The following is a 23,454-nucleotide window of genomic DNA, read 5'->3' as shown; positions in this document are numbered from 1 at the left end:
ATCCACACCTCCCGCCTGGAAGCCTGTGCTCCCTGCCACTGCCAGGGTCCCATGATCCGGGGACAAGTTCCCCGGGAGAACACATAGCATGCCTCAGGCTGCTGCAACATCACATCGGCCTCTGCTGCCGCACGCTCACCCCGCGTTCCATACCCCTCCCTCCCTCTGGCCTGAGTGAGCCAGAGCCCCCTAATCGGCTGCTACTTTAACCATCGCCTGTCTGAGCAAAGAACAGATATGCCCTCAGGTGACCTACATGCAGAGGTGGGGCCAAATCCAAAACTGAACCCCAGAAGCTGTGTGAACAAAGAAGAGAAAGGGAAATTTCTCCCAGAAGCCTTAGGAGCATCGGATTAAATCTCCACAATCAACTTGATGTACCCTGCATCTCTGGAATACCTGAATAGACAAAGAATCATCCCCAAATTGAGGTGGTGGATATTGGGAGCAAATGTAGACTTGGGGTTTGCTTTCTGCATCTAATTTATTTCTGGTGTTATGTTTATCTTAGTTTAGTATTTAGAGTTTATTATCATTGGTAGATTTGTTTATTGATTTGGTTGGTCTCTTCCTTTTTTTTTTTATATATATATTTTTTCCTTTTTCTCTTTTTGTGAGTATATGTATGCTTCTTTGTGTGATTTTGTCTGTATCGCTTTGCTTTTAACATTTGTCCTAGGGTTTTTTTTCTGTTTTTTTTTTTTTAGTATAGTTTTTAGCGCTTGTTATCATTGGTGGATTTACTTTTTGATTTGGTTGCTCTCTTCTTTCTGTTTTCTCTTTTCTTTTTTTATTACTTTTTAATTTATTACTTTTTAATAATTTTTTTAATTTTAATAACTTTATTTTAATTTTTTCTTTCTTTCTTTCTCCCTTTTCTTCGGAGCCATGTGGCTGACAGGGTCTTGGTGCTCCAGCCGGGTGTCAGGCCTGTGCCTCTGAGCTGGGAGAGCCGAGTTCAGGACATTGGTCCACCAGAGACCTCCCGGCTCCACATAATATCAAATGGCGAAAGCTCTCCCAGAGATCTCCATCTCAACGCTAAGACCCAGCTCCACTCAAAAACCAGCAAGCTACAGTGCTGGACACCCTATGCCAAATAACTAGCAAGACAGGAACACAACCCCACCTATTAGGAGAGAGACTGCCTAAAATCATAATAAGGTCACAGACACCCCCAGAACACACCACCGGACACGGTCCTGCCCACCAGAAAGACAAGATCCAGCCTCATCCACCAGAACACAGGCACCAGTCCCCTGCACCAGGAAGCCTACACAACCCACTGAACCAATCTTAGCCACTGGGGGCAGACACCAAAAACAACAGGAACTATGAACCTGCAGCCTGCTAAAAGGAGACCCCAAACACAGTAAGTTAAGCAAAATGAGAAGAGACAGAAACACACAGCAGATGAAGAAGCAAGGTAAAAACCCAGACCAAAGAAATGAAGAGGAAATAGGCAGTCTACCTGAAAAAGAATTTAGAGTAATGATAGTAAAAATGCTCCAAAATCTTGGAAACAGAATGGAGAAAATAGATGAAACGTTTAACAAGGACCTAGAAGAACTAAAGAGCAAACAAACAATGATGAATAACATAATAAATGAAATTTAAAATTCTCTAGAAGGAATCAATAGCAGAATAACTGAGTCAGAACGGATAAGTGACCTGGAAGATAAAATAGTGGAAATAAGTACTGCAGAGCAGAATAAAGAAAAAACAATGAAAAGAACTGAGGACAATCTCAGAGACCTCTAGGACAATATTAAATGCACCAACATTCAAATTATAAGGGTCCCAGAAGACGAAGAGAAAAAGAAAGGGACTGATAAAATATTTCAACAGATTATAGTTCAAAACTTCCCTAATATGGGAAAGGAAATAGTCAGTCAAGTCCAGGAAGTGCAGCGTCCCATACAGGATAAATCCAAGGAGAAACAGACCAAAACAGATATTAATCAAACTATCAAAAATTAAATTCAAAGAAAAAATATTAAAAGTAGCAAGGGAAAAACAACAAGTAACATACAAAGGAATCCCCATAAGGTTAAAAGCTGATCTTTCAGGAGAAACTCTGCAAGCCAGAAGGGAGTAGCAGGACATATTTAAAGTGATGAAAGGGAAAAACCTACAACCAAGATGACTCTACCCAGCAAGGATCTCATTCAGATTCAACGGATAAATCAAAACCTTTACAGACAAGCAAAGGCTAAGAGAATTCAGCACCACCAAACCAGCTTTACATCAAATGCTAAAGGAACTTCTCTAGGCAGGAAACACAAGAGGAAGAAAAGACCTACAATAACAAACCCAAAACAATTAAGAAAATGGTAATAGGAACATACATATCGATAACTACGTTAAATGTAAATGGATTAAATGCTCCAACCAAGAGCCACAGACTGGCTGAATGGATCAAAAACAAGACCCGTATATATGCTGTCTACAAGAGACCCACTGCAGACCTAGGGACACACACAGACTGAAAGTGAGGGGATGGAAAAAGATATTCCATGCACACGGAAATCAAAAGAAAGCTGGAGTAGCAATTCTCATATCAGACAATATAGGTTTTAAAATAAAGACTATCACAAGAGACAAAGAAGGACACTACATATTGATCAAGGGATCAATCCAAGAAGAAGATATAACAATTGTAAATATTTATGCACCGAACGTAGGAGCACCTCAATACATAAAGCAAATGTTAACAGCCATAAAAGGGGAAATTGATAGTAACACAATCATTGTAGGGGACTTTAACACCCCATTTTCACCAATGGACAGATCATGCAAAATGAAAATAAATAAGGAAACACAAGCTTTAAATGATGCATTAAACAAGATGGACTTAATTGATATTTATAGGACATTCCATCCAAAAGCAACAGAATACACTTTCTTCTCAAGTGCTCATGGAACATTCTCCAGGATAGATCATATCTTGGGTCACAAATCAAGCCTTGGTAAATTTAAGAAAATTGAAATCGTATCAAGTATCTTTTCCGACCACAATGCTATGAGAGTAGACATCAACTACAGGAAAAAAGAAATCTGTAAAAAATACAAATACGTGGAGGCTAAACAATACACTACTAAATAACCAAGAGATCACTGAAGAAATCAAAGAGGAAATCAAAAAATACCTAGAAACAAATGACAGTGGAAACATGATGACCCAAAACCTATGGGATGCAGCAAAAGCAGTTCTAAGAGGGAAGTTTATAGCAATATAATCCTACCTCAAGAAACAAGAAACCTCTCAAATAAACAACCTAACCTTAAACCTAAAGCAATCAGAGAAAGAAGAAAAAACCCCAAAGTTAGTAGAAGGAAAGAGATCATAAAAATCAGATCAGAAATAAATGAAAAAGAAATGAAGGAAACAATAGCAAAGATCAATAAAACTAAAAGATGGTTCTTTGAGAAGATAAACAAAATTGATAAACCATTAGCCAGACTCATCAAGAAAAAAAGGGAGAAGACTCAAATCAATAGAATTAGAAATGAAGAAGGAAAAGTAACAACTGACACTGCAGAAATACAAAGGATCATGAGCGATTACTACACGCAACTATATGCCAATAAAATGGAGAACGTGGAAGAAATGGACAAATTCTTAGAAAAGCACAACCTTCTGAGACTGAACCAGTAAGAAATAGAAAATGTGAACAGACCAATCACAAGCACTGAAATTGAGACTGTGATTAAAAATCTTCCAACAAACAAAAGCCCAGGACCAGATGGCTTCACAGGCGAATTCTATCAAACCTTTAGAGAAGAGCTAACACCCATTCTTCTCAAACTCTTCCAAAATATAGTAGAGGGAGGAGCACTCCCAAACTCATTCTACGAGGCCACCATCACCCTGATACCAAAACCAGGCAAAGATGTCACAAAGAAAGAAAACTACAGGTCAATACCACTGATAAACATAGATGCAAAAATCCTCAACAAAATACTAGCAAACAGAATCCAAGAGCACATTAAAAGGATCATATACCGTGATCAAGTGGAGTTTATCCCAGGAATGAAAGGATTCTTCAATATATGCAAATCAATCAATGTGATAAACCATATTAACAAATTGAAGGAGAAAAACCATATGATCATCTCAATAGATGGAGAAAAAGCTTTCGACAAAATTCAACACCAATTTATGATAAAAACCCTCCAGAAAGTAGGCACAGAGGGAACTCATCTCAACGTAATAAAGGCCATATATGACAAACCCAGAGCCAACATCGTCCTCAACGGTGAAAAACTGAAACCATTTCCTCAGAAACAAGACAAGGTTGTCCACTCTCACCATATTATTCAACATAGATTTAGAAGTTTTAGCCACAGCAATCAGAGAAGAAAAACAAATAAAAGGAATCCAAATCGGAAAAGAAGGTAAAGCTATCACTGCAGATGACATGATACTATACATAGAGAATCCTAAAGATGCCACCAGAAAACTACTAGAGCTAATCAATGAATTTGGTAAAGTAACAGGATACAAAATTAATGCACAGAAATCTCTGGCATTCTTATACACTAATGATGAAAAATCTGAAAGAGAAATTAAGGAAACAATTCCATTTACCACTGCAACAAAAAGAATAAAATACCAGGAATAAACCTACCTAAGGAGACAAAAGAACTGTATGCAGAAAACTGTAAGACACTAATGAAAGAAATTAAAGATAATACAAACAGATGGAGAGATACACCATGTTCTTGGATTGCAAGAATCAACATTGCGAAAATGACTCTACTACCCAAAGCAATCTACAGATTCAATGCAATCCCTATCAAACTACCAATGGCATTTTTCACAGAACTAGAACAAAAAATTTCACAATTTGTATGGAAACACAAAAGACCCCGAATAGCCAAAGCAGTCTTGAGAAAGAAAAATGGAGCTGGAGGAATCAGGCTCCCTGACTTCAGACTACACTACAAAGCTACAGTAATCAAGACAGTATGGTACTGGCACAAAAACAGAAATATAGATCAATGGAACAGGATAGAAAGCCCAGAAATAAAACCACGCACATATGGTCACCTTATTTTTGATAAAGGAGGCAAAAATATACAATGGAGAAAAGACAGCCTCTTCAGTAAGTGGTGCTGGGAAAACTGGACAGCTACATGTAAAAGAATGAAATCAGAACACTCCGTAACACCATACACAAAGATAAACTCAAAATGGATTAAAGACCTAAATGTAAAGCCAGACACTATAAAACTCTTGGAGGAAAACATAGGCAGAACACGCTATGACATAAATCACAGCAAGATCTTTTTTGACCCACCTCCTAGAGAAATGGAAATAAAAACAAAAATAAACAAATGGGACCTAATGAAACTTAAAAGCTTTTTGCACAGCACAGGAAACCATAAACAAGACGAAAAGACAGCCCTCAGAATGGGAGAAAATATTTGCAAATGAAGCAACTGACAAAGGATTAATCTCCAAATTTACAAGCAGCTCATGCAGCTCAATATCAAAAAAAACAAACAACCTAATCCAAAAATGGGCAGAAGACCTAAATAGACATTTTTCCAAAGAAGACATACAGATTGCCAACAAACACATGAAAGGATGCTCAACATCACTAATCATTAGAGAAATGCAAATCAAAACTACAATGAGGGATCACCTCACACCAGTCAGAATGGCCATCAACAAAAAATCTACAAACAATAAATGCTGGAGAGGGTGTGGAGAAAAGGGAACCCTCCTGCACTGTTGGTGGGAATGTACACTGATACTGCCACTATGGAGAACAATATGGAGGTTCCTTAAAAAACTAAAAATAGAACTACCATATGACCCATCAATCCCACTACTGGGCATATACCCTGAGAAAACCATAATTCAAAAAGAGTCATGTACCACAATGTTCATTGCAGCTCTATTTACAACAGCCAGGACATGGAAGCAACCTAACTGTCCACCGACAGATGAATGGATTTGGCACATATATACAATGGAATATTACTCAGCCGTAAAAAGAAACAAAATTGAGTTATCTGTAGTGAGGTGGATGGACCTAGTGTCTGTCAGACAGGGTGAAGTAAGTCAAAAAGAGAAAAACAAATACCGTATGCTAACACATATAAATGGAATCTAAAAAAAAAAAAAAGTTCTGACTAATCTAGGGGCAGGACAAGAATAAAGACGCAGACCTACTAGAGAATGGACTTGAGGACACGGGGAGGGGGAAGGGTAAGCTGGGATAAAGTGAGAGAGTGGCATGGACATATATACACTACCAAATGTAAAACAGATAGCTAGTGGGAAGCAGCCGCATAGCACAGGGAGATCAGCTCGGTGCTTTGCGACCACCTGGAGGTGTGGGATAGGGAGGGTGAGAGGGAGACCCAAGAGGGAGGAGATATGGGGATATAAGTATAGCTGATACACTTTGTTATAAAGCAGAAACTAACACACCACTGTAAAGCAGTTATACTCCAATAAAGATGTTAAAAAGATAAAAATAAAAATAAATAAAATAACAGAACAAAATGAAACCAAAACCACATATTTTCCTGGGGCCTCCGCGGTCAGTGTCTTTGCCCCCACAGTGAGCCACAGCACCCCGCGCCTCTCCAGGAGGCCCTCCAATACCTTTAGGCAGGTCTCTGGGCCCGCTTTGGGCACAGTGGGGGCAGCTGAGACTCTGACCTGGTCCAACTCCCGCGTGTACTTGCCCCCAAAGTCCACAGCTGCTAAAGCCAGACCAGTCTTAGTTGTGGGAGCACTCGTTGTCCCTTCAGATATTCCACAGACGCAGGGTATACCAAGCCGATCGTGGGGATTTAATCTGCAGCTTGCGCACTTGCAGAGAGAGATTTCTGTTTCTCTGCCTTCGCTGCACAGCCCCTGGGAGTCAGCTTTGGTTTTGGTCCCACCTGTGCCTCTGCATGTGGGTTACCCTCAAGCATCTGGTCCTCGCCCAGGTGAGAGGGGGAAAAAGCGGCGGCTGACTGAGGCACACTTGCTTGGCTCAGGCCGCGGAGGGATAAGGCGGCCACAAGTGGGGTGCATGCGCTTCCTCCAATGGGATCCTCTTCTAGTGCCTGCAGGGGCGGCACTGGCAGGAAGTTGCAACAGACTGGGGCGTGCTTGCTCCGGTGGGAGTCCCTCCCAGTTCTCGCAGAGGCAGGGGCTGCCGTGTGGCGAGAGAGTCCGAAGATGGCGGCGTCGCCCATTGTGTGCCACTCAACAATGGCGCCTCGCTTCCAAGGCAGCCCACTCTTCCTCCAGAAGTGCTCCTGGCCGCGGAGCCCCTCACTGCCATCCCCTCAGGTTGTCTCCACACAGCTGAGCTCCTCACTCCAGTCCCTTCCGCCTGTCTCCACGCAGCCAATAGCCGTTCTCACCCTGGGTCCGCTCTCCCAACCCCACGCTTTAGCACTCAGCCCCTGCCTGCCTTGGCCGATTCCTGTCTCAGGCTGGGGCGCCCAGGGCTGATTCCCGAGGAGGCTTTGATGGGGGCAGCGCTCAGGATCCCGGAGCCTGCGCAGGCAGAGGAGGCCTTGGCTTGAAGCAAGGGCAATCCTGCTCAGATGAGTGACCCTCCCAGTGCCTGTGGAGGCAGGGGCCGATGGGTGGGGAAGGGGGTTGCCCTGGCCGCCCCGCCCCTTGTGCACCACTCAACAATGGCGCCTTGCTTCTACGGTGGCATGGGCTTCCGCAAACTTGCCCGGTTGTGGAGTTCCTTACTCTCGTCCCTTCAGTCTGTCTCTTCACAGACCACAGCTGTTCCCTCCGTGGGTCCGCTCTCCAAACCCCACTTTCCAGCACCCAGCACCCCTCCATACCAGGAGACACACGACTCAAGCTGGGGTGCGCAGCGCTGCAGCACAGACCACGCAGGCACATCTTACTCTCTCCTGCCTTCCACAGACCGGTTGCTGCATTCCCCTCCGATGCCCTGAAGCTCCTTCTCTGTCCCAGCTGATTTACCTCCCTGAGGGGGTCTCTCTGAGTGCAGGAACCTCTCCTCACCTTCAGCTCCCCACCAGGGGTGCTGGTCCCTTTCTGTTTCCTCTTTTCTTTTTTTCTTTCTTTGGTCCTGCCCGGTTGCGTGGGGATTTTTCTGGTCCTTTTAGGTGTCCGAAGTCTTCCACTAGTGTTCAGCAGGTGCTCTGTGAGAACTGCTCCATTTGTAGATGTATTCTTGATGTCCTTATGGGGAGAGGTGAATCTACGTCCTCCTCTTGCGCTATCTTGATTCCTCCCCTCTCTCCAACATGTTTCGAGCACTACATTACTTCTGGCACAAAAAGATATTACAGACTCATACTTTTCCGTGCCTCAGCTCTGGAACTAGACATTTCTTCAGGGAGTCCTGGCTCCTTTTAGTAGGAAATGAATTTAGAAACCAAGATTTGGGCACTTTGCTGTGCTCATTGCTACCTGTGTATAGTTGACCCCAGACCCTTTCCGTGGATAGAGACAGGGAATATATCACTCACACTCACACACACACACAGACCTACAATACACAGTTACATCTCTGTTTTCTATATCACATATGTTGAAAGCCATGGGTTCATACCCATGGCTCTAATTCTAATCCAACATGGGAATCATTCTAGTTTCCTCCCTTTACATATTTGTAACAATAATCTAACAAAAGTGAAAAATCCTGCCCCTGTTTTCTTAATATATTTACTTGCTTGTATGTAAGCAATCTTTTTTCACTGCCCCTACCTCCCTCTCCATCTAGATGCCCTCCTTGCCCTGCTCGAACATTGACAGCCAATGCTAGGCCACCAATGTCTGCCTCCCTCCCTCAGACCTCCCACCAATAAAAAATGCCCTCCTCACCCCAGGCTCCAACACCCTAGTGCTGGGCCACTGCTGCTGTCCTCTTTCCCACAGGGCTCCTCTAGATCCCACTGAAGTTCTGATATCTGGTGCCCAGATGATGCCAAGCCACTGACACCACTGTTCCACAAAAATAAATGCCTCACTCCTCAGCCTCCAACACCCTCAGCCAGGTTGCTCTCTGGCTTAGATGCCCTCCTCACCCTCTGCCATCCCTTCCACAGGGATGCCATCATTGCCCTACTCAGGGCCTGATAACCCTGTTGTGTCAGTGAATTAAACAGACACTCTCATAATGTAGCTTAGGCTCAGGCACTCCATGCTGAGCCATCATGGTCACTCCCCACACCTCCAGCTGAAGCCTACCTACCCTGCCCAACTTTCCCAATGACTTCTGGACTTGGGGAAGGGATTCTGTTTTTTTTAATGAAAGCTCTTTCCTCATGTTCTAATCTGATAACCCACACCTTGCAAACAATTAAGCCAGTTGTAGGCAGACTACCTATCATGTGTGTCATAATTCCTTTAACCAGAAGAAATTTAATAAAAAGAATCCTTTGTATAAGGGAAACAGACTTCACTAAAACACATCACTAATCTCAGTCTTTAACACTCCAACAGGCAGGGTCCTTATCTGGGGCAACAGCGCAGAGGATGGATACACCAATTTTACAGGGTAATAATACTATCTCTCCTATGCATAGTTTGTACCTACCCAATCTTTCCTGTATCCCAAGACATGTTTTCCAAAGTCTAGTAAGTTTTTTTTTTTTTTTTTAACTGACTGGAGCTTATATATGGGAGGAAAAAAATGTGAGTTAACTTCCAATTCTAAGACTGTTAAGAGCCTACATGCTATATAATTTTATTTACTAAAGACCTCTTTTCATTTTGAATGAAAAACTGAATGTTTGACAAAAGTGAACTGTGAATCAGCAATCAATGAACAGACCCAAGGTGGCCTCTTAACTCATTCATCAAAGAGTACATCACTTCTTTTAGGACAGAATTCCCTGATATCTAAGCATCCTTTCAGAGTGAGTGTAGTGATCTAGGGAGCCATTTCTATTAGTTATTCCTCCCATTTACTGTGGTCTCTGGAATACATTTGCCAGTAAGTCAATCTAACTTAAAGATTTATCCATTATTCACACAATTTCCACCTTTTCTCCAAAATTAGCATTTCCCAAGGTGTGTTCCAGGAAACACTGGCATCTCAGAATGTTAATACTTGTCATGGAATTAAAAGCATATGGGGCCAAATAAGTCGGGAATATTTGGGTGACACAGATTTCTCCACTGTAGGACTTTTCAGAGCCTATATTACATGAATCTTAAGGAGACAAAGATGAGACACAGCTTTCCCTTTCCCTGACCCAATATCACTCAACTATAGTAACCCTTTTTTTTTTTTTTTTTGCGGTGCGCAGGCCTCTCACTGTTGTGGCCTCTCCCATTGCGGAGCACAGGCTCCGGACACGCAGGCTCAGCGGCCATGGCTCACGGGCCCAGCCGCTCCGCGGCAGGTGGGATCTTCCCTGACCGGGGCACGAACCCGTGTCCCCTGCATTGGCAGGCGGACTCTCAACCACTGTGCCACCAGGGAAGCCCTGGTAACCCTTTTTGAGTGGAGCATTTCTTAGAACTAATGTTCTGTAGAAAATATGATGAAAAAAATTCTCTAACAGTTAATAATAATATATCTCTTTAATTAAAAATCTTAGGCCATTTACAAAAAAGGAAAATATAAGAAGTTAGATATATGGACAAATATTCAACTTACTAATAATCAAAGAAATGCAATTAAAACAATGAGAACTGTTCACTTGTCAAGAACACAATGAATTCAACAAATGATACTGGTGAGAGTATGGTGACCCGGGCACTCTTGTACATTGCCAGTAAAGGGTATCTATCTTTTAAGAAAACAGTACAATTCTTTTGGAAAGCAGTTTGGCAAATGTTTTTGAAATGTTTATGTCCACTAACCTTAAAATGGCCCATCTGAGATTCTCTTCTTAAGGAAACATTCCAAAATGAAGAAAATGTTTTATGCTCAAAGATGCTAATAGCTACACTTATAATAGTGAAAAAAAATCCCAAATAATGAAAATTTCCAGTAATAAGAAATGTCTCAGTAAACCAAGGTACATGGTATGCAGCTGTGAAAAAGATTTACAACGTTTTAATTAGCATGGGGGAAATGCTTCTATTATTACGGTACCTAAAAACTGTGGGCGTGAAAAGTCTAAATACAGATCCAGTTGCCCCTTGACGCCCATGGAGGGTACTTCAACATACCATTTCTTCCAAAAGTACAGTGAGGTAGAGCTGAACTTTTAAAGTGATTTTCAGACCCTTAAAAAAATTACTGTAAAAGCACAAGAAAGCCCTACTGAAATGGGAAGTGGGACAGCTGGTTAGGTCACTTGCCAGTTAAGTGTTTTACTCACAAATCCCAGCAATTCAAATTTGTGCCTCAGCAAAATTATTATTTAATACATACGATGAACTTGTGGAGCTGCTTGGGAATGTAAGATGGTGACTATTAACTCCAAATGCGAAGGGTCTATTTATTACTTATTTAATTCAAAAAGTAAAGGAAGAAAACATCCCAAAATGCTAGCAATATTTATTTGGTGGGGGGGAGGGGGCAGGGGAGGGACACGTATTAGGAGTGATTTTTCTCTTCCTTCCTACTGCTTTCTGAATTTCCCAAATTTTCTGTAACGGGAATGCATTACTTTTTTAGTAAATGTTTTAGTGAAATACAAGGCATGAAAGTTAAAGTTTAGTTGTTAAAAAGAATAAAATAAAAGGCAAATACCTGTCCTTTTGTCCTGTAATCTGCCAAGATGTTAAGCAGCTTATAAAATACTTCGAACCAGGGGAGATAGCTGGGGGAAGAAGAGGAAACACATGGAATATTAGTACGCAGGTCAACAACTTTAACCAGGAGCTAATTCAAGATGGTACATTTCGGTTTCTCTCTACATCGTGAAGAGCCTTCCTGTCGTAGGCTGTGCTGGAAACGCAGACTGGTAAAATGTTAATTATTTCTGAGATTTTAAAAAATTGCCTGTGTAAGGCAGAAGATTGAATGTCCATTATAAATTATTCCCATGCCTCAGAGCTAGAACAGGTTCACAGAGAAGAAATTCAAAGCAGACTCTGCAATCAGGAACCATCTCTGAATAGCCCCCCAGGCCCCACACCCACCCCTTCCAGGAAAGCTTCTGTTCAAGTTTCTCATGATTGGACACACACAGCCACACACACACACAGCACTTCCACTGCTGCCATGTGCAAGGTGTCCCAAAGGCCCCATGAGCCTGTAACCACTCATTAAACCTTCTATTACAATGCACCCTTCCCTGTACTTACTGCAGAAAGAGCTCTAACTCTGCACCCCACCCTGCCCTCCACCGGGTTCTGACCATCATGTCCCTTAACTCTGATGACAGCCTGGTCCTGACCTTACTCCACCCTCTGTGTGGCTCATAGAATGGTCTTTCTAAAGTGCGAATCTAAGCGGCACATTGGATTAAATTCCTGCAGTGGTGCCCCATCACTACGGGACTTCTTAGGACAGTGTTCAAGGCTCCTCTGTCAGGTCCTTGACTGTGTCTCTGGCTGTCCTCGCCCTGCAGCCCCACATACATACTCCTCTCACTGCAGCCACGTTCCGAGGAATGTCCAGGCATCCTCAAGCCTGCCAGAGCTTGCACTGCATACACTCGGCACTTTTCTCCCTCTGACCTTCATGATCTAGTCTAGCTGATTTCTACTCATCCTCCTAACAGTTCCCCAACCCCTCCCCATCCCCACCTCTCATGCCCTAACTCCCTTTTTTCTGTGCTGCCCTGTCACGTGCAAACTCCTGTTAGAACAGTCCACCCACCATGTGGCCCTCAATGGCGTGTCTGTCTTCCCAGCAGACTGAGCATGACGAAGAGGAAGGATCACATCTTTCTTTACTTTGTCTTCCTAGGACCAAGCATGGAGCCTAGCAGACCCTCAGTGCTCAGTGTTGATAGAACAAACAAAACCAAAGACTAACAACGAAGGCGCATTGTTGCTATAGAATTATTGTTGAAACATACCCCTACTCCCAAGAAGTTTTTTCACTTAAAATTTAAATGGCTTTGTTCTCCATAAGAAACTTTTCCAAAGCAATATCAAATACTCATGTGGGAAGAGCGTCATCCCAAGCGCCTGCCGACCTGCTCACATCTGCCCTGCTGTGCTAACAGTATCCGTTACTGATAGAGTGGAGCACTGACTCCATCCTGCCAAGCAGAGGGAAATCAGCGCCCTGGACAGATTACCAGCTGTACCGTTGAGGGTAATAAATGAAGTGAGAGGCAATAGAGAGGACAGAAAAAGCGCACAGTTCTCTGTCATTAACGTCTGTCTGAAGCCAGCACATGCTACTGTAAAATTTAAGTAGCTTATCACAATATACTGATAAGCAACTTAACTTTTCACTTCTATGACAGTATTATCACTTATGTTAATATGTTTCAAACAGCTCTGGCAGCTGCATATTGATTATTACAGAGCAAATGACTGCTGCCACTTTACACAGCATTTACTCTGGCAAAGTAATGTAAACATTCAAGAGGGATTAGGGAGGAGATAAGTTTCTCCCTTCCTATTCTGTTAAATAAACCTCGGCTGAGTTAAAAGCCATTATAGAAGGAACAATAAATCCCCTCAGAAGAAAACTCCTGCCCAGATTAGAGGACTGGTAGCAAACAAATTCAACCAAGGATTACAAATATCTTTTTTTTTTCCCTGAAAGAAAAAAATACCACTAGTTAAATCCAGCAGGAAGGGGTCGAGGGGAAGCAAGAAGATAAAATATTTTCTTGTAAGGAAACCATGGCTTCAAGTAAATGAGAGAAAAGCTGAAGTTATTTTAGGAAGTCCTGATCAAGTGACTTGGGACAGGCTGGCTTCTCTGATAACTTAGGACTGTGGTATATAGGAAGCAGTTCTGGCCACTAGGTTCAACTGACCAGCATAGTTTGGGCCCAGAACCTCACACCTCCGCGTCCTGCCGGGCTGTGAGGATGCAGGAGGTTGACATGGTACGGCCACCCAGCCAACAGCAGACTGTGCCCAGGTTCTCACACTCAGCCTCGACCTCACCAAATCGATTCTTTTTGGCTACGCTAAGCAGAGCCCTCAGCCATGGGCGGTTTTGTAGTTACCCTGGAAATCAGCCATCTCTTTCTTCCTTCAGCCTGACTGGACACAACTGTTCCCCACATGTTGTCCCCTGTGCACTGACAGATGAATATCTAGTGATGGCAGTGTTAAGGTCTTGAAACCAAAACCCAGCTGTCTTCTTCAAAGGATCCCTCTTTTCCCCTGTTGGGAGGCCAGGGTTCACAGCTGAACTTTATCCAGTGGCGTTTCCTGTACTGCTTCATTAGTGCGGACACAACAGCTTCACGCTGCCTGCGAGGGTGCAGGTGAGGATATGGAGACCCTCCACTCCATTTTGTACTTGTCTGTCAGCATGGAGTAAACACTACTTCCCAATCCAGAGACAGGAAACAAACACTCCATTACACTGCTCCTCCCGGGACGGCTAAAGGACGGCGCCTGCTCCACTTGCTACCTTAATGCAACTGCTCGAGTTTGCAATGCAAAGCATCAGCATGTGGTGGGCTCAGTCCAAGGCTGGGGCCCAACATCCCAATCACAAAGGGTCCCTGCACTCAAGAAGGCCACAGTCCTACGTGGGAAAAAGACATATACAACAAGGAGTAATAGTTTAGGTGGGGGGTTGGAACTCTTCCCCAAGTGTTTTCTTTAGCGTAGGCTTTTGGATCAAATTATTAAACCAAAATGAGCATTATCATGACCCACTCAGCAGAGCCTTGATGGGAAAAAGCCAAAATGGGAAAAGTCTGCTTCCCAGGCACCGGCCTTGATCCAAGCTTCTCTTGCCAAATCATAAGTCAGGTAACTTTGTCCCAGGGTCTGCCCTTACTCCCTGACCTGACAGTCAAATGAAGAGGCTTTTGTTTTGTGTGAGGCAATATAAATTCTTAAACTTGAGAAGAGCTCAGGCAGCGCTCAAGTATTGCTACACACATGACCTCACTAGCGTGGGCTACCACAAGCCTTTGTGTGAAGTGCAGGGGCAGGTCCCAGAGATTGCACATAGAGTCAAATGGCTCACAGTCAAAATCACCTGTAAAATTCCCTTAAGATGACTCCAATGTACAGCAGACTTGGTTTGTATAGAAACAAAGCAGATGGCCCAAGTATGGGGGACCTATTGAATGAAAACTGCCTCTGTTCAAATCTGTCAGCTTGGTGAGCTGCTTACCCTCCAGGTGAACTTAGGAACTGAGTCCAACAGAGGATAGATAGATGACTCACTTTTCTAATCTCACTCCACTGAATGGATTTTCAGTATAATCATTCCCACACATGTACGAGTGACCTGGAATAGTGTGTATATGATGGGACTCCACTCCAGTGTCTTAAGTACTAAAATAGGAAACCATTACAAAGTTTAAAAAGCTCTCCCACTTCACTAGCTAATAGTTCAGTTCAAAGCCATTAAATGAGCCCAAGCAAGGTAGAGGGGTGTGTGTGTGTGTGTGTGTGTGAGAGAGAGAGAGAGAGACAGACAGACAGACAGAGACAGAGAGAGAGACAGACAGAGAGATGGGGTGCAATGGTGGCAGAAGCGGACCAAGTTGAGAAAGGTGACCACCTGCGAGAAGAGTAGTCGTGAGCAGGACGTCACAGCACAAGCATGGAGAGGACGATATCCCCCAGATGGAACAAACTGGCACAGAGTTTTGGAGCCCAAGTGGGGTGAGGAGGGTTCCCTGGTAAGGGAAAGTCAGGGCTCCAGGAGGATAAGGAGGGTGTCTACACAGGAGGTAGCCTGGCTTGGAGTGTCAGAACTCAAAAGGGGTAAGAAGGGTGTATAAGTAGGGGAAAGGCCTGGCACTGGGTAGCGAAAGCATCTATGTCAGTAGAAACAATTGACTAGAGCAGTATTAGAACCCAAGAGGATTAAAAAAGAGCATCTGGAAGGCAGTCCAGTGTGGGATGCCAGAGCCTAAGTGGACAGGAGGGCTTCCATGAAGGATGGCCAGGCAGAGTTCAAGCAGTTGAGAAGGATGTCTATGGCAGTAGGAGACAGCAGTGACTGCCTTGCCTACAGTCCGAGTTCAAATGGGGTGAGGACGGCAGCCACAGAGGAGGGGGGCTACAAAAGAGGGAGACTGGTTACACACAGGGGAATAGATCAAGACTGATCAAGTAAGTAAATATATAATGAAAACCAAGCTTATTACTATTAGAGAAGAGAGTTACTAATATGAATAGGGAGAAAATAAGAATGAACCCTACCACACTGAACTGGAATTAGATGTAACTATGTGAAATCATGGAGAGAGATAAAAGAAATACAAATGTATGTATGTACATTATTACAGATATTACAGATACACATACAGATACACATATTCTCTAGCTCTAGCCACTGAAGGGCCTGGCATAGACATCCCAATTATAATAAGCACACTTAATGCCCAAATCCTGGCTTCTAAGTACCATTCTCCACTAGAAGGAACCAGGGCTCCTGGAAGAAATGCCTGATTCCAGGGCCAGGGCTGGGAAATACCTTGTGCTAGAAAAAAGGCAGTGCTCAACATATGCTTAGGGCATACCAATGGGACACAAAAGCTAGTATGGATGGGTTCCTACTGACCGTATCTGTGACAATTTGAGCATCAAAACAAATAAGGATAGAAAGAGATCATTTAATAATAACTAAAATAGGAAATCATGAGTCTATGCTGGAATAAATAAGCAAATTAAAAGTTTGGTAAGGATAGGATGAGGATATTCCTAGTATACCTTTTAATTAAAAAGGGAAAAAGAATGGAGAATCCTAGGAGATATGTCCTCAATCAAGTAGTGGGACAAATTGATATAGTGTACCACCTGGAAGAATGCAATGAAAAGAACGCAGAATACTATTACATTCCTGCCAGAGAGTAGAACTTAATTCCTACGGAAACATCAGATAAACCCAAACTGAAGAAGCTTTTACAAATTAATAGCCTAAGTGTCAAGTTCATAGAAGTCTAGGAAACACTGAGGAGTTATTTCAGAATAAGAAGACTAAAGAGACATGACAACAAAATGCAACATGCGATCCTTAACTATATCCTTTATATACACTCACACTTACACACATACACACAAATGGGAGGTCCAAGTATTACATGGTAGTACTGCATCAAAATTAATACTAATTTTCTGATTTTGATGATTGTAATGTAGCTATGTAAAAAAAGAATCTTTTATAACACATACTAAAGTATTCGAGGGTTACTGGGTATTATTTTGGCAACATCTCCCAAATGGGGCATTTGTATTATACTCACACTTTTCTGTATGTTTGTTATTGTTTCAAAATTAAAAATAAAATGGGGAGGAGAGAATCTAAAGAGTCTCTTCTTCCATAAAAACTACCATAAGTAGGAACTTCCCTGGTGGTTAAGACTCTGCACTCCCAGTGCAGGGGGCCTGGGTTCGATCCCTGGTCAGGGAACTAGATCCCACATGCCACAACAAAGATCCCGCATGCTGCAAAAAAAAAAAAAAAAAACTCGCATGCCGCAAAGAAGATCCCATGTGCCACAACTAAGGCTCAGCGCAGCCAAATAAATAAATAAACAGTAGACCAACTAGAGTATACAGAATAATGACATGAGTTGGGAAAATAAAATAAAAAATTTAAAACCATGGCTATAGGGAGGGGCATGCAATGGAGAGAAGAGCTGGTTGCAACTGTGAGTGGGAGTCAATACGCATCACAGAGAGAAGGTTGGGCTTCAGCTAAGTCTTGAAAGAGGCTGTTCTCTGCCTAAGGGAAGAAGGTTGGAATGGGTGGGGATAAAGAGCATTAGAGGCAGGGAAAACTCATGAGCAAGGGCTTGTAGGCACAAACCACTGGTGCAGTTGGAATAGCCAGAGAGTAGGGTGTGCAGGCTGCAGGAGGACAAAGATGAGGCAGGGGCAGAAGGGCCAGGCTCTGGAGGGGCTCTCATATGCCAAATGCATGGGCCTCCCTTTTATTCTGGAATCGGTGGGGAACCAAAGGGCCAGTTAAAGAGAAGCAACATTCTGAAGATGAGTATTTAGAGCCAGGCAGAAAGTGATTATCTCCCCCTCACCATAGCCCAGTGGGTCATCTCAGCCTTACCAGAACCACTGTCCACTTTGCTACCCTAAAAAGAAAAACTTCGAAATATGATCTAGTTATGGGCTTCCCTGGTGGCGCAGTGGTTGAGAATCCGCCTGCCAATGGAGGGGACACAGGTTCGGTCCCTGGTCTGGGAAGATCCCACATGCCAAGGAGCAACTAAGCCCATGCGCCACAACTACTGGGCCTGCACTCTAGAGCCCGTGAGCCACAACTACTGAAGCCCTCATGCCACAACTACTGAAGCCCACGCGCCTAGAGCCTGTGCTCCACAACAAGAGAAGCCACCACAATGAGAAGTCTGCAAGGAAGAGTAGCCCCCGCTTGCCACAACTAGAGAAAGCCCGCGCACAGCAATGAAGACCCAACAAAGCCAAAAAAAAAAAAAATATATATATATATATATATACACACACACACACACATATATGATCTAGTTATACACATAATTTGAAAAAGATCAACAAAATGCCCTGGCTGTAGTATGAAAGTGAAATGAAAAAGTACTTTATAACAAAAAGTTTAACATTTAAACACTCAGGCACCATTATATTAGAAGATATAATGAAATAGTACCTCCCTGAGGGCTTGCCACAGATGTGCATCTACTCATGTTTGGAATGATGAGTTTAAAGCTAAGAAGAGTGACATGCAATACAGTCTTTCAACTTTTCTTTGTGATTTCCACTGCCTAAGAAGCCCTTAAAACTTCATTGCAGGTACTCTAAGAGAGGTATCCCTTCTTTTCTTACTTCCTGCCAGCAGATTTTGCCAAGATTCATTGGATGACAAAGCATCCCTTGGCTAAGGCTACTTGGCATATTACCAACCCCCAACCCCCAAATTTAAACAAGCAGAGCAGCATGGGACATCGGGAGAACACATACTTGAGTCGAATAACCTTTTATGAATCTCAGTTCTGATACTTAGTAGTTGTGACACCTCAGGGAAGCAATCTCTCAAAGACTCAGTTTCCTCTTCTACAAAAAGATACACACCATCTAACTAATGTAACTGATGTATACAGAGACATCCAACCCCGGGCCTGGAATACTCTTCCTGTCCCTCTCTGCCTAACATTCCTGGTGTCTGCTTCAGAGGTTCCTCCAGGACTCTGTATAGGAATTCATCAGGCCCCGCAGTCACCAGAGCAGACAGGAAATTACAACCTGTTATAAGAGGAAGATACTCACAAATGATATGACCACTTAAACCAGTAAGTCCCCACTTAGCCCTTGCAGTTTGACTAGCATCTATACCTACTCCTCTGTCAGTGTCTCGTTGGTCAAATGTCTACAATAAAATGCAAATAAAGGACTTCCCTGGTGGCGCAGTGGTTAAGAATCCTCCTGCCAATGCAGGTCGGGACACGGATTCGAGCCCTGGCCCGGGAAAATCCCACATGCCGTGGAGCAACTAAGCCTGTGCGCCCCAACTACTGAGCTGCACTCTACAGCCCATGAGCCACAACTACTGAGCCCGTGTGTCACACCTACTGAAGCCTGTGTGCCTAGAGCCTGTGCTGCACAAGAAAAGCCACGACAATGAGAAGCCCGTGCACCGTAACAAAGACCCAACACAGCCAAAAATATAAATAAATAAATTTATTTTAAAAAATGCAAATAAATGTTCAACCTTTGCAACGATGCAGGATTTCATGAAGCCCTTGTTAGAGATGCTGGACAACCGCTCAGAGCTAAGGAAAAGTGACTGATAAATAAAGACCTGGCAGCATTAGACCAGGTAGCAAGAGACGAAGAGAAAAATCAAGAAAAACAAGGATGGTGGCACATCAAAAGAAAATGAATTCAATATCAAAGGGTTAAGAGAGGTCTTGGGGAAATTGATGACGTCCTCAAAAACTTTTGGAAAAATGACTCCTTTTATGATTATGCTATGAAAGTCAAACATGAAATGTTATTATATCTGACAAATCATACCACCACCGACAAAAAACTCACTTGACTCATTATTCTAAGAATTAATGTGTTTTTGGAATAAAAGCTAGATTTTGTCAGAATGAATTGATTTTCAAAGTTTGTTTCATTTTTTCTAGATAAAAATTCTAAATAACCCCCCCATTTTTACTATAAAATTTTGGTCCCACTTAAATAAATGCATTTTAGTCCCAGCATATGAGGTCGTCCTGGGCTTACCCTATATGAAGACTCACCTCAGTTCTTGACTAGTATCAACTCCATGAGAGCAAGGATCATGACTGTATATTGACTGTTTAATCTCTAGTGTGTGCCTGGCACATGTTAGACATCCACTAAGTCAGAACTTCCCTTGACAGATGTAACTCATCCCTATAGTTTCTACTAAGGCCATTACCACTAGAGCCACAGAGAAACAGTCAACCAACTCTTATTAGGAGGTGGGGCTCCAAATTTAGGAGGCAGCATTTTGGTTAGAAAAATGATCCAGAACCAAAAACAACTCCTATCAATGGACTGCTGGAGTGACAAATAATTTAAAATAGAGTGAGCAAATAAATATTCTAAGCAGATCAAGAAGTACCCACAAACTTAAGATTTCTTGCTCCTTGTCCATCCCTTCAACGCAAGTAAACCCTGCTATCTACTTTTTTTGTTTCTACTTCAAGTACTGTGGGAAGATGTAATATGGGAAAATGTCAAAAACCAAGCTCATTATTGTAGTTTGGCAACTTAATTTTTCAAGCACAGGTGAGCCTCTAAAACTGCTCAAGAATCCTCTAATCCGTTAGTGTATCAGGCCCCATGTTCCCACAGAGTCTGCCCTAAACTTACTCTTTTTCTCCCATCTCTAATCCATCTCTCCTGCTCTTCAGAAGATTTTCTTCTCTCCAAACTTACTGAAGAGAATAGCTCTAACATGAGCTTCCCTTTCTCCTACTCCTACACCTCTCATGCCCTCCCCTTTCCCTCCCAACTGGAGATGGAAAGTGGGAAGACCCTAGTCTCCAACCACACTGCCTTCTATAAGACTCATCTTCTCTCTCATTACACTCAGCCAACAAGCATTCCCATCTTTAAGCCCAACAAAAACCATCCTTGTGTGCTAGTCTACAGTTCTCAAACTACAGCCTTAGCACCAAGGTGCACACATTCCTCCCTATGAGAAAAACATACCACAACCTCCTGAGCTAACCACACTAAACTTCAATGAACATACTCTGGAATTTAAAATTGAGGTGACGTTTACAGTCCAAACATCACACATTTCCAGATCATTCACTTTTCAAATGTTGCAGTCAATCATCCATGAAATCACATATTCCTCCATATTTATTAAGCCGCATCCAATATATGGCTGGCACTCTGCAAGGTGCATGGGGAATGAGACCCAGGACCTAGCATTTGGAGAGCTCACTGTCTCATGAAGGAAGCAGACACATTGGCAAATACTGTCGGCAGCACTGGGTCAGTGCTATGACAGAGGTTCATAGAGGGAACAGAGGAGAGGTTCTGGAAAGTCTTCCCACAGGAAATGACACTTCGCTGATCAACTTTACACAGACTGCAAAGTCAGGAGACCCACTGTTCTGTCACTAGCTGTGGCCTGAACTGTGTTTCTTCTCCCCCACGTGTGAAATGGGGATATACTATCTACACTCACATGGCTGTTGTTAGGGGGAAACATATGCACCCACCATTGAGCCTGGAACAGAATAAACAATGGTTTTCCCTGATGAAATTGTACTCTTTTGCCGTTAAGATTAAAAGTTGGAGGAACCTAAATAGGAAAAAACGAACAATCCCCCTTGGGAGATCAGAGCAAGTCTCACTCAATCTGAGCATTCTGCTTTGCTCACAGTTGCTGATCTCAAATTGTAAATTTATTATGGCATCTGGTTAAGCTCAAGAATCTCTGACTTGTGTCCATAATTAATATCCCATTGTGATACCTATTACATCTATGCAGGAAAATATGTTATATGCACTGAATGAGCAGAAATATTAATTTGCATTAGGAAAAAAACCAACAAGCTCCCGTAAAACATCTGTGCTTACATAAATCTACCCAAACATACACTTGGATTTGAGTTTGGAAACAAGGCTCTTTTCCCTCTTGATGGGTATTCAATAATTGTTGCTTTTAGACAGAGGATGTGTCGTCTTCTTTTCTATGACAGTATTACTATGATTGAGGGAGATTGCTCAGGAGGAAAGCAAGGAGGCACTTTTCTGTTATCACCAGTGAAGTGTTGGTAACAGAAGATCTGTGGAGTAATGACACCTGCACTGACAATTCAGTGTAATTCTCAGATATTTTCCATTGAGCCCAGAGAGGATGAGCACATAAGCCTTTCATCATTTTCCTAAGAGAGTTTATGATGCAGCCCACCTCCTGTATTCACACACCTGCAAGTTTTTTCCCCATTCAGAGCATCTTATTTTATGGTTTAAATTACTACTGTAATATAATATAATGGGTTAGTGAGGGTCTAACCATGGCCCACCTTACAGAAGCTTTCACAGACTAAAAGAGAAACACATTGTCTCTACTGAAAATGAAAAACACAACAAAAGGAAGAAATGGCTACACAAGAAGTCCTGTCCTACTTTCAGAAGTAAACAACAAAATTAATTATCCCACTGAGACACCATTTGATATTATTCTCATTTCAGAGCTAGGAAGTGGAAGCTAATGGAGAAAAGTGGGAAATTTATCAAGCAATAGGTGCTTTGAACTATTATTCTTTAAAACAACTCTATGAGATGAACTATCATTCCATTTTACAGATGAGAAAACTGAGTCTCAGAGAAGTGAAGTAACTTACCTAGGACAGCACAGTTACTAAAAGCACAGCTCAGACACAAAACTAGTCCAATGTGATTTCTATCCTACTCACTCCATACAACACAGTAACAGTTGTACAACCTGATCAAGTACAATAGTCAATCCTGAGATTAGGATTTAAAATCCTTACCTTGCAGTTCTTACTGTAATGCCCTGATAAAATGAAAGCTTGCCTCCAAAGGTCCCTCAGCTCGATGCGTTCTGAGCAATCCAACTTTGGCTGCCTCCCAACAGTTCAGCATGTTTTCTTACTTTGCCAGCTCCAGGGACACTAGTCATGTGTCAGCTCTTTATTGCTTTAGGAATTAGCGTACATGTTATATTCGGAAACACAAATATAAATAGCTCAATTTAAAATGTTTTAATCAAGCATGGCAAAAGAGATATTTTAAGTTTCCAGTGCTGTGTGTCAAAACCCAATGCCTCTGCTACCTTAGAGGTGTATTTTTAAGAACTTATCTAAAAAAACAATGGCCTGTGTCATAGATTCTTAAACAGACTGTTGCCTTTTTTAAAATTTAAAGCATAAAGCTTTAAATGTATGCTTATGGTGACAATTAAGGAAATGCTAGATTAGACAGGGCATCAG

At 42.6% G+C, this 23,454-nt stretch overlaps 1 protein-coding gene across 1 annotated transcript in view; it reads right to left on the bottom strand.

Moving 5' to 3' along the window:
• DENND1A (DENN domain containing 1A) overlaps window positions 1–23,051 on the bottom strand; it is a 293,403-nt gene extending 270,352 nt beyond the window's left edge. Inside the window, exons 1-2 of the mRNA XM_082656160.1 lie at window positions 22,996–23,051; window positions 11,658–11,727 (exon numbers count right to left, since the gene is read on the bottom strand). The gene's annotated coding sequence lies outside the window, so the exon portion shown is untranslated. The remainder of the gene's footprint in view (window positions 1–11,657; window positions 11,728–22,995) is intronic.
• Between the last annotated feature and the right edge of the window lie 403 nt (window positions 23,052–23,454).

The sequence above is a fragment of the Grampus griseus genome (assembly GCF_964374135.1).
Source record: "Grampus griseus genome assembly, chromosome: 6".
Classification (NCBI taxonomy): domain Eukaryota; kingdom Metazoa; phylum Chordata; class Mammalia; order Artiodactyla; family Delphinidae; genus Grampus; species Grampus griseus.
The sequence above is the reverse complement of the archived record's forward strand: the minus strand, read 5'-3'. Positions and strand labels throughout refer to the sequence as shown.